Source organism: Castanea sativa, chromosome 8 (assembly GCF_040712315.1).
Source record: "Castanea sativa cultivar Marrone di Chiusa Pesio chromosome 8, ASM4071231v1".
NCBI lineage: Eukaryota > Viridiplantae > Streptophyta > Magnoliopsida > Fagales > Fagaceae > Castanea > Castanea sativa.
Window position 1 is genome coordinate 55,063,304 of NC_134020.1, and position 18,898 is coordinate 55,082,201.

An 18,898-nucleotide genomic window follows, 5' to 3' on the forward strand; every position below is an offset into this window, starting at 1 on the left:
AATTCCATAAAATATTTAAGTGTGTCTTCTTTATCACCAATTGCTTTTGAGGAAAATGACACAGTTCAAAGTTCAAAAAATGGTATCATAACTAGGGTCATGGGTTTGAGTTGCAGAATTGTTATCAAGGGTGTAACGTGGAATGCCATAAAAGATTTGAGTGTATCTTTCTTAACACCAATTGATTTTGAGGAGGAGTGAGTCGAATAACACTGCTCACAATTCGACAAAAAAAAATGAGGTACATTTTTTTGATGATGCATAGATCACACAACTTGTGAAAACTAGAATTCCAAAAAAAACTAATTAAAAGTTTACTCAATAGTTTGCTATTCAACTTGTATTACTAGTCCATTGTTAGAATTATGGTTTAATGATTAAATTCACTATTTTCTAATAGCTAAAGTTTTTTTTTTTTTTTGTAAAATCAATAATTTAACATGGTAATAAAGTAAGAAATTTTGAATTCAATCACTTTCTCCATTTTATCTCCTATTTAAAATCTCAAAAATTTCATGTGTTAGGCCCTACTTGTTAAGGGGGAGAGTTTAGGTTCACATATGACAGAGAGTATTAAAATTATGGTTAAATAATTAAATTTATAATTTTTTTATAGTTTAAAATTTTAGATAATCAGTAATTTAACATTCATAAATCATTAAATAATGACTAGATTTGTAACTATGTATATGTTTAATAATTTAATTTACTGGTTCTTAACAATTAAATTTTTTTTATTCAAATGTTTCTAAAGCAAAAGTTAAAGTTTTAAGGATAAATATTAATTTACCATGGCATCTTAACAAATGTTTTTGGGATAAGTAATAACTTATTTCAAGTAGCAGTAGGATTTCTAACCAATAATAAAAGGAAAAAAAAAGTTTATTAATTGGGTACCAAAATTAATTGCATTAAAATTCAATTAATTTGTTCGAAACCAAAATGAATTAATAAAACATCTCTTTCTCTCCAAAAATATTAAATGTGAATAATTAAACTCTTCTCTCCAGCATTTATTTGTTTATTTTTACAAGCTTGGATAGCAAATTAAATGTTGTGGGCTAGTGGCAGTTGTATGGGAAATTTTATCTAATGCAACTCATCTGTTTCAAATATCAAGTGAAAATTAAATTCTATTTCAATTTTTTTTTTAGGTTCCAAACAAATAAATTGGATTATAAAATAAATTTATTTAAAAAATAAATAAATTTTGATTTCGTAATTCCATTTCCAAATCTAATTTATTTCATCTTAGTTGATTGAATTGAATTCGGATCCAAACGTCCAGTACTCTTAGAAAGTACTGTATATATTATAACAAGTAGAGACTAGAGACTTGTATGTATTGTATTTATATAAATTAACATACATCATCAGAATTGTAATACATAAAGATTATAGAAAGTCAAAAATATAAAATGGTTAGATAAAAGTGATATGATATCTTTATTAAGACGCAAGCATTTTTGTTCCAAAACCTAATTACTACTCTTCCAATTTGCATACATATATGTTCGAAGGGAAATTGACTATGTTTACCTAAGTTTGAATGATGAGTGCTAAAAGCAAGGAAATGGCCTCTAGGAGATGTTTGGCATGTCATAGAACTATACCAATTATGAAAAGTATAACTTGAATTGATTTATTTCATTCTTGTAAGGTTTAGAAAATCGGTTCAAAATTAGACAAGATATAATATTTTTACAAAAAGAAAGCTTTAGATTTTTATTTTTCAAATTTGTATTCTGTCAAAAAAATTTACGGAGTCATGTTTTCACATGTATATTTCTAGGAAAAAAACTAGTTTTAAAATTTTGCAATTCCACGTACTATTTCTTATCAAAATTGATTCTAACCTAAGGGGTGTTTGGTAAATCACAAAATCAGACCAACCAAGAACAACTTTACTAGTTTATTTGTTTTTAATTAGTTTGGTAAATTCTTGGTTCAACAAATTAACTAGTTCTTTCAAATAGATTCCCACCAAAATCAAAATTTTAAATTATTATATTTTGAATTTGATTTTTAAATACATATTCCAATTAAAAATTAGTTTTCATGAGTTTGATTTTCATTTTAAATTGCACGTTAACTAAAACTTGTTTTTACTTGATTATAGGAAAACTAAAACCTAGCCTCCGTTTGGATAGTGTTTTTGACACAATGCGTAATGTTTGCATCTCAAGTTGTGGGTCTTGTGCATTGTTCATCAGACCAACCAAGAACAACTGTACTAGTTTATTTGTTTTTAATTAGTTTGGTAAATTCTTGGCTCAACAAATTAACTAGTTCTTTCAAATAGATTCCCACCAAAATCAAAATCTTAAATTATTATATTTTGAATTTGATTTTTAAATACATATTCCAATTAGAAATTAGTTTTCATGAGTTTGATTTTCATTTTAAACTGCACGTTAACTAAAACTTGTTTTTAACTTGATTATAGGAAAACTAAAACCTAGCCTCCGTTTGGATAGCGTTTTTGACACAGCGCGTAGCATTTGCATCTCAAGTTGTGGGTCTCATGCACTGTTCATGGGACCCACAAATCTCATTTTTCAGTAAAATTTTCATTAAAACTAGGTCCTACGACACTATTCACAGATTTAAAAATTATTTTGCTATAGTGTTTTCAGTTTTTAGCAATAAGCGGTATCTAAACAAACACCTATTGTATTTTAGTTTGAATTGGTTTTATTTTCTATTCAACTAGCATTATAACAGTCTTCTAAAAAAAACTAGTATTATAACTGAATAAATTTTGTGGTTTACCAAACACCTCTAAATCTAAATTAATTGGATGGAAAAAAAAAAAACTCAATTAAATTTTAAATTGTTAGTTCAACTTATATTAAGGTAATGTTTGGATAGCGGTTGCGTCTTGGCGTTCGTGTTTTCAGTTTTTTTTTTTATTATTTATTTTTCTTTTTATTGAGAAGTGATGGAACGCCTGTCATTTTTTACTGTTCACGCACTGTTCATGCATTGTTCACGGGACCCACTACCACTTTATTAAAAAAATATTAAAAATAGGTCCCACGGTACTATTCACACATTTAAAAATTATTTTGCTACAATATTTTTAGTTTTTAGTTTCCAGCTGTATTCAAAAGGACCCTAAAACCAAATTAATTTTATGATTTGCCAAACATCTCCTATTATGATATAAAAGGTAGGTTTTTCTTTTTCTTAAGAAATTGAAAATAATTTATATCGTATAAATCATGGAAAAGTATCTTATGCATCTGCTACTGCTATATATATATAATCATAGGTATATATCTAGATCCCACACACCTATAGGACCCAGAAACTGTGAAACACATTCTCGGCGGTGAAAAAAACAATTATGCGTTAATCATGTATCACTTACTATAGTACAAATCTTATACCTTTTCCCATGAAAAAATAAACTCATAAAAGTATTTCAAAGTCAAGTACAAGGTGCTTATTTTTTAAATCCAAGTTTCTCACTCCTTTATAATTAAGAAGTAAGTAAGTACAACAACAACAACCGGAGTTTTAGCTATTCTTTCTTTATTTATTGTTTACTAAGGAAGGTTGTTAAAGAGAGAAAGCACATGAACAATCTTTGTCACCTGTTAGTCAAACCTTCTCACGTGTAAAACGTAGCAGATGCTCACCATTGGACGGATTTCACACGCTTTAACCCATTGAAGAAACTTTTTTTTTTTTTTTTTTGCCCAGGACTCTCTAATCTTATCTCTCTTTCTTTTTCTTTTTGTTTTTTTGCTTTTTTTTTTTGGGCTAAACTAATCTTATCTCTATAAAATCTCTTGGAAACTTAACTCAGCTGCACACCCTAGATGGGGTTGAGCTCAGTACTCTCTATCCCAAGGGTACTTCTTTCTTTCTTTCTTTCTTTCTTCTTCTTCTTTTTATTCTTTTCTCTATTAGTTTTTTTTCCCATTTCTGGTTCATATATTGAGCTTGTTTAGGTTGTTATAAAAGCTTACTCTTTGATTTTTTATGTATGTTTTTTTCAGATGGAATATCTTAAGCGACCTATATACCATGAAATCAAAGATGGTACAACCATGTTGAATATATGATCGGATGAAGTATATGTGTTTTGATCAACGAAATACGGGTGAGTGAATTCTATGATATGCTTGTCAAGTGAGCAGTCCTTTTGCGGATTATAACCTTTGTCTCATTGTCTGTTCGACCTTGAACCTATGGTTATGACTAGAGTCATAAACCCTAATCATAATTTCCTTACCTAATATGATCTTTAAAAAGAAGAAAATCTGGGGGGTATTGAAGCTATATCTGCGCAACAATACAAGTGTGTGTGTGTGCATATTTTATGTGTTTTCATGGTAGGTTTAGCCTGTGTGTCATGAGGTAGGTGTAGAGGTTGTTAAAAGGATAGGTAAGTTTATGCTTACCTTTGATTTGTGGATACGACTTTCCCTATGACTTCGAGGTCCATTGAAAGTAAGACCAACCTTTGAATTCTTATTTATGTCATCATCTTAATTAAAGTCTAGAAGTTTTGACTTTGATCAGTTAGGAACTTAGGTTGAGCTGTGTTTCTATCGAGTGCCTACTACATGTTCAAGTCTTTGAAGATGTAGGTATATGAAGATATATTTTTATCTTAGAACCCATGTATTACAAAGATCCATGGTTAAGAGAATTTGCATGATAATTAATTCTAAACCCCCATAAGCCATATTGTTCTATAATAGCACGCATGAACTAGTTAGATCTTTGATAGTTCATCAAAAAAAAAAAGTTAGATCTTTGATATATTTCACAGAAATTTAGTGGTGTCATACGAATTTTTCCAATGAAAAAGAGACAAGAATTCTTGATTTCAAAGGTTCTTTTGCTGGAGATATCGCCTTCACTAGCTTTGATTGATAGAGCTAGCACCAAAGAATTAAGATTGAGAAGTGTTGTGACTGGTGTGACTACAACAAAGCATCAGCTTTAAAGTTCATACAATTTTTTTGTAATAAAATTTTCCTAAATAAAAATTTATGGATGGAAAAGTGATATGTGTAGAAATTTAGATATGACTGTGTATGTACAGGAAATGGGGTTTGACTGGGTAGTAGAACTTCTGGCACTTGATAGATGAAGGAAATCTGTTAATAAATTTTTTTTTTTTTTTTTTTTATAAAAATAATCCATATTAGAGATAGCTTATTGGTTGCCATAAACAATATCTATCACTTTGTTTCCTGAATTCTTGGATCTTAAAAAGGATATTACATATTATATATCTTAAATATCAAAGCATGTCTGTACGTGCATGTTACATAGAAGATCTTACTTGATTCTTAGTCTATGCCTTATGCAATGTTCAACAATTAAGTACTGATATTATCATATTATTAATGAGTTCACGTTTGTAGTTTTTCCTTTTTCAAATCTTTAAGGCTGTTCGCTTCATATGATAAAAGGTTTTTCTCCTTCTCTCCCGACCGTAGAAGTATAGCTAAGTGGTTGGCCACTGGTCACTACTGCACGAGGGGACCATAATGACCCCCTACTGCGGTTATATTCTAGGTAGCCTCCATTTATTTCTCTATAAAGTTTTCCATCTTGGCACCTGTCTTTTATATTTCATCTGGTTAAAACTTTTCGGTATTTTTAACAGAGATATTTATAGTTCAAATTCTTCCATCTCAACTATTTATGTATAAAAAAACTATTAAAAAATCTTGAAAATATATCTTTGAATCCAACCCAAAATCAATATCCATTTAATTAGGCGTTTTGGCTTTTCTTTTTAAAAGAACCAAACTTAGGGCTAAGATAGGGTATATCAAAAATATATATCAATGTGCTAACATAAGGTCCAGATGGATCTTTGGCCATATCATGCAAGAACATTAAATCATATATGTAGGCATTCACAACCGAAGTGCTTGAAGGTTTAATTCTCAAAAGTGAAAATCACAATGAAAAATATTGGAGTTATAAACTTTTTTACGATTTTGTTTTATAAATTGTCGATGTGGTGAGTGAGTATTGGTAAGTAAAAAACAATGTTAGTAGTGGACCAAAAAAAAAACTAGTAATTTTTTTTTTTCATTTTAACCATTTATAAAAATGTTGTAAAATTGTTTGTGGTTGTAGCATTACTTAATTACTCAATGACAATTAAAAGCCTTTTCTCTCGATGAAACAGTTGGCTCTACCTATTAGGGACAGCTTGAAGCTTAGGTTCAAACAACTTATTGTAACTAAAAACAAAACAAAACAAAACAAAACAAAAAAATTTGATAAAAGAGAGTTAATGATTGATATAGTATACAAATTTTGCGGGAAAGAACAAGAATAAAACAAGACAATTTGGTTGTTATTATTGTAGACAAGAAAACTATTCATATCTATATGAAATTGGTTGTTACCTATTTACCTCTGCTCTCAAAGAAAACCCATTTTTTGTCACTTCTGGTGGTCCCCCGTTGCCAAGCCGGGTTGAGTAAATTTTCTATGGTATCCCTATTTTTAGTTTTTACATATTGAATTGTGATAAGCATGGCAAAAAATGTGCTAAATAACTAATTAACTCATCTTGAAATATAAAGAATCAGGTTTAAAATGAATGACAATACCGAAGTTTATCCCATTTGGTTGGTTGTTAATGGGATTTAGTCTGTGGGAATTTGAGCTTCCAACTTATTATATGAGTCTGGTTAACAAGATTATTTCATTTCGTATATAAGCAAGTCAAATATATATTTCACTTACGTTTTACATATAAAGTTGGTTTTAGAAATAAAAAAAAAAATTCCCCCCAGATTTTAGGGTAGCCTTTTATACTCAGGTAGGGTTAGCAGGAACAATAATACTACACTTCAACGCAAAATATATGCCTAACATAAATCGAAAGAAATTGTAAGTAGAATTCTACTTTCCTTTATGTGTAGTTTACAAGAAGCATATATATATAGGACTTTCTATAATTAGATGCTTGCTTTACTAATCCAACCCCTATATATTAGCAGTCATTGACTCATTGGTGAAAGCTCAATTTTTTTAACTCTTTCTCAAATAATTGATACTCGACATGGAAATTTTGGAAGCAACAAAAGCGGTTCTGATGATGTTACCTTTTCAATTAAAAAAGAAAATGACAACTAAGATTTCCTCAATGAACACAAAATAAAACTATCATTATTAAACTTAAGATGAACCCTATTCAATCCTAAATTTTGAGGTCGAGTGGACAATGAATCTGAGGTATAAGCAAGGACTACTTATTTGACAAGTCTTCTCATGGAAATTAACACCTAAGAGTTCTCTTGGAATACTAATGGATATCAGCCAAATGTTTCGAGGTATGATTGCTCAAAAGCTAAACATCTCCAAAGTAACTTTCCAAGACCATTCTCGAGCTCAAGGTACTCTCTCTCTCTCTCTCTCTCTCTCTCTCTCTCTCTCTATATATAGGATCTTTGTAGCAAAAAAGAAGAAGAAAAAAGATAGTTTTTTTGTCACGAATAATGAATTTCTAATAATATAAGAGTTCAGTTAACGGATATCTTTAAAATCCTTTTGAGTGCATCACATGTCAATATCCATAAATTAGCAACTTCACAAGAAAGACAACCAAAATTCAAAAACTCACTTTTTAAAGATACATCCTCTAGGGTGTCATATGGCGGTGTCCACAATGATATATGGGTTTCTTCCATTTTAAGTTAAATATAGACAACGTTTCCCAACAAAAAAGGGCAATAGATATGAAATATATTTTATTTGGATTGTTATGTGACTATGGTATTGTAGTATATGACCAAAGATTATTTAACCTTCCTTAACTTGGGGTTTTAGACAATTGCCTAAATGACCTAATATTGGAGTCAATTTCTATCTCACTCAAGGATTATTTGCATCTAAACCCAAAGCCTCATATTGTGTTTTGTCTTGGTGACATTCGGGTTTATGTCCTTGTATACGTTAGGGACATTTTTGTTACCAACAATAAACTCGTAAAAGTTGATATCAAAATTTGCTCTCTAGGATCTTGAAGTCATTCACTGCTTTTTTTTCATATTGAGGCTGCTTCCACAATTTGGGTCTTAATCTTTCTCAAAAACAGTACATCTCGACCTCTTAAGAAACTTGGGACCTGTTTGGTAAGAGATTTCTAGTAACGTTGTTTAAGTGTTTTGAAAATTTGTGTTGGTGAAAAAGTATCGTGGAAATACGTGTTATGATGTTTAAACAACGAAAATTGTTGTCCAAATAACATTACCAAATAGACCTTTGGTATTACAAATTCTATGGTTGTTCAAAATCCAATTTCAACGTCCAACAAGCTTTCGAAACATGCTGGTAAAACTTTTGTCAATCCCTTATTTTATCACCAAATTATTGGTGCTCTTAATATTTTACTTTTACAAGGCTTGAAATAGTTTTTGTCATAAGCAAAGTTTGTCCGTTTGTGCATAATTCATCTCAAACACACTAGACTGTTGTCAAAACATATTCTACGCTACCTAAAGACACTAGTAACTATGGTCTCTCTTTCTCAAATCATTCTCCTATGCATCTTCAGAATTTTTCAAATGCAGATTGAGCTGAGTGTGTTGATGATTAGAGATCCTATAGTGGTTTTGCAAGATTCTTGGCCACAATCTTATTTTTTGGTCCTTTTAAAAGCAACAAACAGTGGCTCATTCCTACACTAAATCCAAATAGAAAGCCCTTGCTACTGCCGTAGCCGAAAGAACCTGGGGTCTCACATCCCGTAGTTCTTCTCAGGTACGTGTGATAATATTGGATTTATATCTCACTATTAATTTGGTCTTTCAGAACTAAACATGTAGATTTTTTTTTTTCATTATTTATTATGACAATTTTCCCTGCAAAGATCATAAAGGACGTTTCATTTCTATGAAAGACCATATTGCTAATATTATGATCAAATTCCTGTCCTCTAGTCCTCTTATCTTCATATCTCAAGTTAAGACGAGAGATTACATTAATTTCTATTCTAATTATCTCTAATCATCTTGATATTTTACAAGTATGAACAGTAAAAAAAGACAATATAATCTAATGGTAAATTATTAAAAGAAACCTATATATAATAATAATAATAATAATAATGACATTTAGGGTTGGAATCCAACTTCCTCTCCTAGATGTATTAGAAAAATATAAATTTAACCTAATTCATATTAAGAAAACAAAAGGTCATGTTTAATGTGAGAAGAGATGGATAAAAGGAAAATATGAGCTGTCTTAATTTTAGTCAACCTCCTAGAATTAGGAAGATATAAAGACCCATAATCAACGCCTAATATCTTGTCAATTTAATGTCATTATTATGGCGTAATAGCCTATTCGGCAAACAGGTGGGTTTAGGCTTAGTTATATTATATTAATACTCACTTTTGTGGTAATAATTTGACGTGGGACTCAATACTAAATTAAACACACCCTTTACAGGTGAATACTCCAACATTTTTTTAAAATAAAATAGTAATAAAAATAAACTACATCAAATGAACACTAACGGTTTAGTATAGTTCATGAGGTGACTTATTTAATTTATAAATCAACTTATGTAAAGCTTTATAAATGCTCTTTTTTTTTTTTCTAAGTGAAATTGTATTTTATTTTTTAATCAACTTATTTTATTTTTAAAATAATTTAATGAAAATAATTTATCTTGAACACATACTAAGAATGTTTATTTATTTTATACATGTAGTTGTAATTTGAGTTTTGACTAGTGTTATGAATGTGTGATGCATGACTTAATCAAGAAACACATCATATCATATACTATATAATATAAATTTCTTTGAATGAATACTATATAATAAAAGTTGAGTCTTAAAAATCATATTATGTCTATGCAATACATGAATTAATCAAAAATCATTCCATATTATAATAAATGTTGGATACTAAAAATTCTGGTTACACCAAATAACTATCTTTCTATGCACTAAGTGGCCACCATTTTTAAAAAATTGTAAATTAAACAATTCCCTAATAGTTATGGATGATTTCAAATTAAACCCTAAAATTTAAAATTTTGTTATTACAATTGTGATCTTTTTAAACCATTCCAATTCACACCATCAATGAGCCACAATCAACTGAAAGTGATAGAATATGACATAAAGTGAGACTAGAACCTATTTGAGCACCCCAAAAAAAAAAAATCTATGCCAAATTATAAAACCTCTACTATAAGATATGAAAATTGTGAAATTATAAAAAAAAAGTTAGATATATTAATTTACACGGATCATAACATTCATAAGAAAATTAATATTATATAATCTCATGTCCAAAATCATATACTATTTAATGAAATGTGTCCTTTACTTTGTGATTAGAGAGATGCTACGTCCACAACATTTTTACAAAAAATCACAAGTGGCTATCTAACACTAAGATTACTTTTTTGTCCTAACAATAACAACCAATAACCAATGCCGGCTGAATGTTAGAGAATGAAAGGTGGTCGCCTAAGGCCCCAAGTAAAAAAAAAGGCCCCCAAATTTTAACCAATAGGTTTATTTATAATTAATAAATAAAATAATATTTTTTACCAGATAAAAAACAAATAAAAATGGGAGAAAAATGCAACGTCCACAATATTTTTTATAACACTTTTACAACTAATGTTAAGCAATAGATTGTTATTGATGACAAAAAAATAATTATAGTGATATTTTCAAATAGAAAAAAAAAAAACAACTTAAAACCTAGGATTTGTTATAAAAAATATTGTGAATTAATGTTGCACTTCTAAAAAAAAAAGAATAATAATAAGAGTTGAGTTTGCAAATTTTTACTAATTCTCATCTAAGTCTACTACTAACACTGTTTTTTTACTTACCACTATTAATTTGCCACATTAATCTGCCACATCAACAAATATGAAAAATTTTGTCAAAATTTTTCTATCTATAAAAATTTCTAAAAAAAAAAAAAATTCTACGTAGTTCATATTAATTAGTAGAAATTTTGCATCTAAAATAAGATAATCAATTTTCGTCTTAGGCCCCCAAATACATCAAGACACTCCTGCCAGTAACAACCTGCTACTTAGAATTTGTTGTAAAAATATTGTAGAAATGTTGTGAACATATCATTTCTTTTGTGATTACAGCAAATGGAGATCTATTTTGATGGGATCCAGTGCATTAGTGTTGGTATGATCACACCTTCCTTTTCTATACATTTTTTTTCACTCTTATCTATTTATCTCATGTGGAATATTGTACGTATATTAAAATTTACAATAATTTAAAAGAAGCTTAATTCTTTATTTTAAATATTTATATTTTATTTTAAGATTTGGCTTTAAACGTGGAAACCCATTAAAAACAGAAAACTGTGTTGAGAAAAACATTAGCCTTATGATTTCAAATAAGTCTTTATTTTACCACCAAAAAAAAAAAGTTTTTAATAAAGGATAGACATTGGGGTAAGGACTTTTATTATAGTGGAAAAACTGTCACAAAAAATGTAAAAAGTTTAGCATAAAAATACAGTGTGTATGATTTTATGCGGTTGTAACGGTGATTCAAAAACAGTCTCCAAGATTTCGTGGGTGATCGTGATCTCTAGGGTTTCAGAGGAATTTGTCAAAAAAAGAATAAGCAAGAAAAAGCACTAAAAACAAAGTGCTATATGACTTCCTACTGACCGAAATGGAAGAACGTCTCATCATGGATATAGAAGAAGACAAATTTCTCTTATAGACTTCTCAAACCTTAATTACCAAACCCTATACATTACTGTATATCTCTCTCTCTGTGCCAAGTTTAGCTGGGGACACAAAATAAATCCATCAATGATCTATATTCTTTGTGGTGCACCATCAAATAAACAGAGTAAAAAGCATGCTTTGAATATGTAGCTGATTGATCCACTGAATTAATCAATTATCTAGCCATAATAGTATAAGGTAGTTATTAGTCTTCCCAGTTCCCAACATCTATGATGATAGTATGCAATTACAAAACTGATGAGACTGTACAATGATTATCGTTTCACACACATGCATCTTCTCATGAAATTAAGTTCTTCAAACTTTCTAAAGATTTTTTTTATTTCTTTTCTTTTCTGTTTGGATGCCAAAAATAATTTACTGATTAAGTTAGTTAATTTCTCTGCATGTTCATCATTATTTTTGTAATAAGTAATAAAAAAAAAAACACAACAAAAAAATAGTATTCAATGCATAAAATTTTCACTTTTATTTAGTTTAAAAATAAATGGCTGATTATAACAGAGCCATATATATATTCTTATTAATATTAAACTTATGTTCTCAATTATAAATGAACTTGTAACACAAATAGAATGTACTCTCAATTAACAAACTTCTCAAGTAATAAATAATGTGTATATCCATATCAATAGTAAAATTATGTTCTCAATTATAGATGAATTAAGACAAATAGAATGTACTCTCAAGTAATGAATAATGTGTATATCCATATTAATATTCATGTTTCCTTCTTCTTCTTATTCTTTTCTTATTAAAAAAAAATTAGATGGTGGGGAGTTCCATGGACAAGGTTTTTGAAGGAGAAAATTCACTTTGGATTGAAACAAGCGGTGTACCTGTGGTTCAAGGGTTGTACTTTCACCAAAAAGTCAAAAACTCTATGTTGCAGGAGAGGCACAATTTTTAGCTGAATAAACTTAAGTATATAGTGTCACCTACTTTTTCTGGAAGTTGATTTTAATCCATGACATTAAAGAAACGAAAACGAAAGCAAAAATATGTTTTATGATGACTGCCCACTTAATTAACCAACTAGAAGATACACAATTTATTGAGCAAAATTTTTATGCAACCTGGGATGCAGGATTATTGTTTATACAAGTCAATATGTGGCGGTTAAAAAAATCATTCATATATAATTGTGTATTATATAAGTGAGTCATTTGACTCATTAAAAGTGTCACTTAACTATCTGTCAAGATAATAAGTTTATTTCTCTTTATATAGGGATGCAGGAAATGCCACTCAAATCTCAACCCATAAGTCATTGGCATGATCATATAAATAGTGTAAGCGGTGAACATCAGATTATGAATTTTTGTCATAGAATAGAAGTCTTGGTAACATGTTTGGTATGGGAAAGTGAATTAAAAAAAGGTGAGGATCTTGTAGAAAAAGTCTAGGACTATAAAATTATTTACAACTTTTTGCTACAATTGTAACATGGTAGTGTAATTAGTGAAAGAAATATGGTGGGTTCATATGTAAATGATGGTTAACTATTCACAATTTGTCACGTTAGAATTGTGGTAAAAAAGTTGTGGAATAATTTATGATCTTAGCCTCTTAGAACTACTTAATTTTGTATGTCCTGAAATAGAATATCATCAAATAAAATCAAGATATTAAAGAACAGTATATAACTGGTTTTAATTGTTTTAGTTTGGCAACTTTTCTTTTTCAAAAAGTAATTCAAAATGATTCAAGATAAATATCCTTTATAACTTTACATTTTTTCAACTATATGTGTATTCCCTACAAACTCAAGTCTTTAAAGTTCTGCTGTTTTCGCATGCAATTCCCTCCAAAATCTGGTTATAAATTTGTAATGTTGACATACATGTTTGTTAAAATTGGTTATGATACGATTCTAGACAAATTTAATGTAAAATAAATAAATTTCAAAATTTAACTGGGGTTTTTTCCCCTCAGTTTGTACTTTGTATCAGAATTAAACCAGTCCTATAATTTACCAAAAACCACCTTAGATATAAAAACCCAATGCTTTCTATGAAAATTTAACCTCTTCGTAAAGGAATTTTTTCTATTTCCTTTTGGAGAGGAGCAGATGACTTCTAAATTTCAAACATTCCTCATAATAATTATGTTAATTATATGAATATGTATGTATGAATTATGATGTAAAAATTAATTAAAATTTTATATATAAATTAGAGATAATATTTTACTAATTAGTTGACAATAAAATTGAAATTAAAAATAAAATAAAAATACTGTCTTAAGTTAAATGATGAAGCACATCATATAAACAATTTTTTTTTCAAAAATAGAAATTATAGTAGATTATTAACATAATTTAAAATAAATATTAAAAATTATTTTTAAATTTCTCTAAAATTTTAATAATAAAGTTTTACCTATAATAAACTATATTAATAGTTAGTGAATCGCACAACGAAATCACAGTGTATGATATAAGGTAACATTTGCATATGTTAATTAGTAAACTACATCTTTTTTTCCTCTAGTCAACTAAACTTTAAAAATACATTTTTATAATATGTTGCATTTATATTATTAAACGGAGCATTACATGTAAAACCTAACTCCTAAAATATAATAGTAAGTGTTTATGATGATATGATATCACGAATATGTAAGCATTCCTCTTTTCTCCCTCTTAATTGTGTTATTTTGGGCTGAGAGATGGCATTATAATTATTATTACCTAAGTCCTTTATAAATCATGTAGATTATTATTATTTGTTTCACTTATTTTAATTTGGACAATTGCAATGCAGTGTTGTTTTTCATTTCTCTGCACATTTCTTTTCCTGTCATTTGGATTTAAAAGAAGAAATAAAGCTATCAACTCCCCTTGTTGAAGAACCCCCATTCTAGTGGCTGCAGCAACGATTTGACAAAGGATATATGTTCAGTGCATATGGAAATGAAATTATGGGATATTTTATTTATATTTGTGATCTTTTAAAGTCTTTGAATTTGGTTTGTCATGTTTAATTAGGAGTGGTACTAATTCTTATCATTGATACAAGTTTTTTATTATTATTTCCTATTGATGTAAGCTTGGAATTAGACAAACCATGTTTGATATTATTCATTATACCCATGTATATTTTCACTTTTTGTTAATATAAATGCACTTTTGTTAATCTCAAATTCTAGCAAACTCTTGGGAGAAAGGAGAAGCATGAGTATATTGCCACTGCGTGAGAATTTGTCTGAGAGAATCATGTGTGCAATGACCATAGTGCTTGCGTGGATAGCCAATGAAGTTATAGCTACAGTGAGCTTATTTTCAACATAGGAAAACAAATTTAGTGCCTCATAAGTCGATGGAATTTAGAAACCATTGAGAACTGACACATTACCAAGCTTTAATAAAACCAAGTTTTTAACAAAGATTTCGTAAAATTAGTTCACACAAGTTCATACTTATAGATTTAAGTTTACATGTACTTTAACTTCAGTTAACTTAGCCTTGTATGTACATACAGTTAATGCGGTTTTATAGCCTTTAAATCAGCTGCAATAATATATACAACATGATCGTGTCAAGTATATTGACTGCGACTTAGATTTCTAAAGTACACAATCATATCATCAATTAACCAGCATTATCCAATTACCAGTCAATGGCGAAGATAACCATAACTTTAGTTTTTCGTGGTTCTTAATTTTAGATACATACATATATATATATATATATATATATATATATATATATATATATATTGCTGTCTGGCCAAACTGAGTCATGATCATGAGTGATTGAGAGTTTTTGGGTTAACCTTATCCGATAATTAGATGTAGAATTTCATGGCTCATTTGGTAGCCAATGAAATTAGTGTCAACTAATCCAAAGGGATATGTAAATGTTACACAATTGACTGAAAAGCATGTTTCGTAAAGCAAAGTTATTGGTTTTAATTTTTATATGATGCAATTACATTAGTTTTGTTTGACTGAAACCTTATTTATAGAAATTAATAAATATATAATTGTATCTAAAACATTAAAAAATTAAAAATAGTACATAAAAGGCTAATAAACTATTGAAGAAAAATTAATTCAAGCAAAAGTCACTCATTAAATAATAATAATAAACTACTTGCATTGCAGCTACTTATTATTAAAAAAAAAAAATAATAATAATAATAATAATAATAATATAACGTGTGAAAGTAGTTTATAATCTATATCTGCAACATATAAAGACAAAAGTCACTAACTTTATCTGGTCAAAAAACTTTTTTGGTCTTATCTTGCCTTGAGAACGATCGCTACTCTCGGGAATAACTATAATTTTCTATGAATTAGATAGCCTACAAAGTTTGTTTGTCTCTGTTTTAAAAAAAAAAAAAAAAATTTAATCAGGCAGCTATTCATTGTATAAATATATACTATTTATATCCACTCTTTTATTTATAATTTTATGGCGATTTGATTTAAACCTAACGCTTTTGGAAGATAGCATATATTTAAATTGAAACTGACCAATTCAAATAATTATGGATTCAGATCCTTTAGAGTTTCTAGGGTACTCTACCAAGTAGAGTTCATTAAATCTACATTTCTTTAATGATTTAATTCAGATTTTGCGTACAAGGCATTTCATTAACAATCATCTTAATTGTTTTGTTTACAATATTATTTTATTATTTCAAGAATATTATTAATGAAATGCTGACATGGCAGAATCTAAACCATTAAATCATTAAAGAGTGGTTAGGATTTAATGAACTCTACTGGTAGAGTACCCTAAGAACTCTAGAGGATCTGAATCCAATAATTTTGGCTTTAGCATGCGCTGTAAATTGAACTTAAGAGGCTTTCATTCGATTGAAAATGACAAAATTAGCCCAAGAACACAATAGGGAAATAAAATTTACTGGAAGAAGTTGCAGACAATACTGCTTATGTCTGGACATTTTCTTGTGGTCTGTTTAGATACAACTAAAAATTAAAAACTGAAAATATTATAGCAAAATAATTTTTAAATGTGTGAATAATATTGTGAGATTTATTTTTAATATTTTTTTCTGAATAAAGTAATAGTAGGTCTCGTGAACAGTGCGTAAACAGTAAAAAACTGACAGACGTTCTATCACTTCTCAAAAAAAAAAACTGAAAACGTGGACGCCAAAACGCAGATACTATCCAAACGCTGCCTTAATTTACAAATTAATGGGACTCATAGTCTACATTAATAGTGCTTGGTTTCTTGTTCTTTTTCCTTTATTTATTTATTTATTAATTGTTGTTTCTTTCTTTTCGTGCGTTATCATGACTATGCCAAAGTGACTGGATTTAGTCAAGGTCTAAATAATTTAGATTAGGCAATAACGAAAAAATTTGCTCCATTAAAGCCTGATTACGCTCTTGCGTGTCAAATCTGTCGATAGATAAAAGGGTTTCAAATTTCAATGTTTGTCGTTGCACAATTACAGTTTCACACGCTACTCATTGGACAATTGGACATTAGAACTACTTGCATTGCAGCTATTAGTATCCGATTAGATGGGTTTATTTTCAACGGTTTGTTTTATTTAATGTATAAAGTATAGTCATCTTAAAAAAAAAAAAAAGAAGTTTAAAAAACTATATTTCCTCTTTTGAAGTGAAAATAAGCGAATCGAGACAAAACCTGAGAACATAATAAATATTATAACCCACCTCCCCGATCCTATAGTATATGTTACCATAGAGCCAATTCTGATTTCATTGAAGTTTTCTTTCTATTTTATTTTTTTTTATTTTTTATTTTGTGTGCCTGCGTGAAACGCACAATTTCTCTGTGTGAGTCCAAGACTTCAAAATTCTAATAGAAGAAATAAGAAAAACAACTAAAATTTTTGTAGTTCAATTAATTGGCATCTCGTGATATTTATAATAGAGACATTCAAAATTTAAATTTTCTCTCTCCCCTTTTTTAACTATCAAATTTTTTTTTTTTTTTTAAAGAGAGAAGTTAATAAAAATCATTACAAATTAAATTATCAATTTAGAATTTTGTATGCTGATACAACAGATTGTAAGGAGCTAATAATGAGTAGGACTTCCAAATTAAACTTGGATAGTAGATTGTTTTGGAAAGATGCATTGTTGTGCATATGCTTTAGGCGTGTTCGGTTAGTAGGAATTTAAGATGAGAATTTAAAATTATGGTTTTACGGTTGACTAATATTGTAGGAGTTTAAAAATCTTGGAATTGTCTCATTTTCAACCATTAATGAGATTCTAAGATCTCATCTAACCGACTTATTAATATTTTTATTTGAATCTCACACATCTTGCACTTAGAATTTTAGCAAATCGCACCTAAAACTGTTCAACATTCTTTGTCATGTCTCACCTTCCATAATAATCGCATTGATTTTTTTCCTTATTAAACTTACATTATCACTATGTTTGGTTTGAGGGATTGGGGGAGAAAGAAAAATAAGAAGAAAGAATGGAAATAAATTATTTTGTTTGGTTACAATGGATTTAGGTGAAGGAAAAGAAAGATGGAAGGTGAAAGTAGTTGAAAAACAAGCTTTAGGTAGTTTGGAGTTTATTGACTAAGGATGGGTGATGGGTGAAGCTTTGCTGAAACTTGGTAATTGGTATTACTTGATTTCTGCACAGGGATAGTGTAGTATCGTGGTAGGTGACAAATTATTTTTGAGGGGGTGGTAGGTGACAATTTGTAGTTCAATTGTGAGAGATTTCATACCTTCTTCTAGGCGGATGGGGTTATTTTTTTTTATTGTATCCTCTTAAGTACATGCAGAAATGGGAAACCATCATGGTTCTTAACCTCTTTTTATTGGAAGTGATAGATTAAGCTTACTTTACAAGATTGAATGCCTTCCCCAAATGGTTGGGAAATCCACTAGGGACATACTGCATCACATTTAATATGGAAGGGCAGACCTGTGGTAAGGTAGGTGGCACAATTAATGTGACTTTGATTGATGTAATCATTGGAACATCTTTCCGGCACTCGGGCAGGTCTTGCCTACCAACTGCAAAGTTATCGGAATGCCCCTCAATGCTACTAATCACCAACATAGGAATTTGTTTTCGTTCATAGCTTATTAAGTTTCCATCTGTCTTAAAAACTTAAACCATTAGAAAGTAGGGAAAGTATTTGATATACTATTTCAAACAAAAAATTTCAGT

The 18,898-nt window shown here is 29.0% G+C and overlaps 1 long non-coding RNA gene across 1 annotated transcript; it reads left to right on the forward strand.

Annotated features, from left to right (window-relative positions):
* Positions 1-6,272: 6,272 nt before the first annotated feature.
* LOC142607232 (uncharacterized) lies at positions 6,273-12,666 on the forward strand. The gene is made up of 3 exons (XR_012839271.1): positions 6,273-7,385; positions 11,123-11,165; positions 12,516-12,666. It is a non-coding gene; the product is annotated as an uncharacterized LOC142607232 (long non-coding RNA).
* Positions 12,667-18,898: the final 6,232 nt, after the last annotated feature.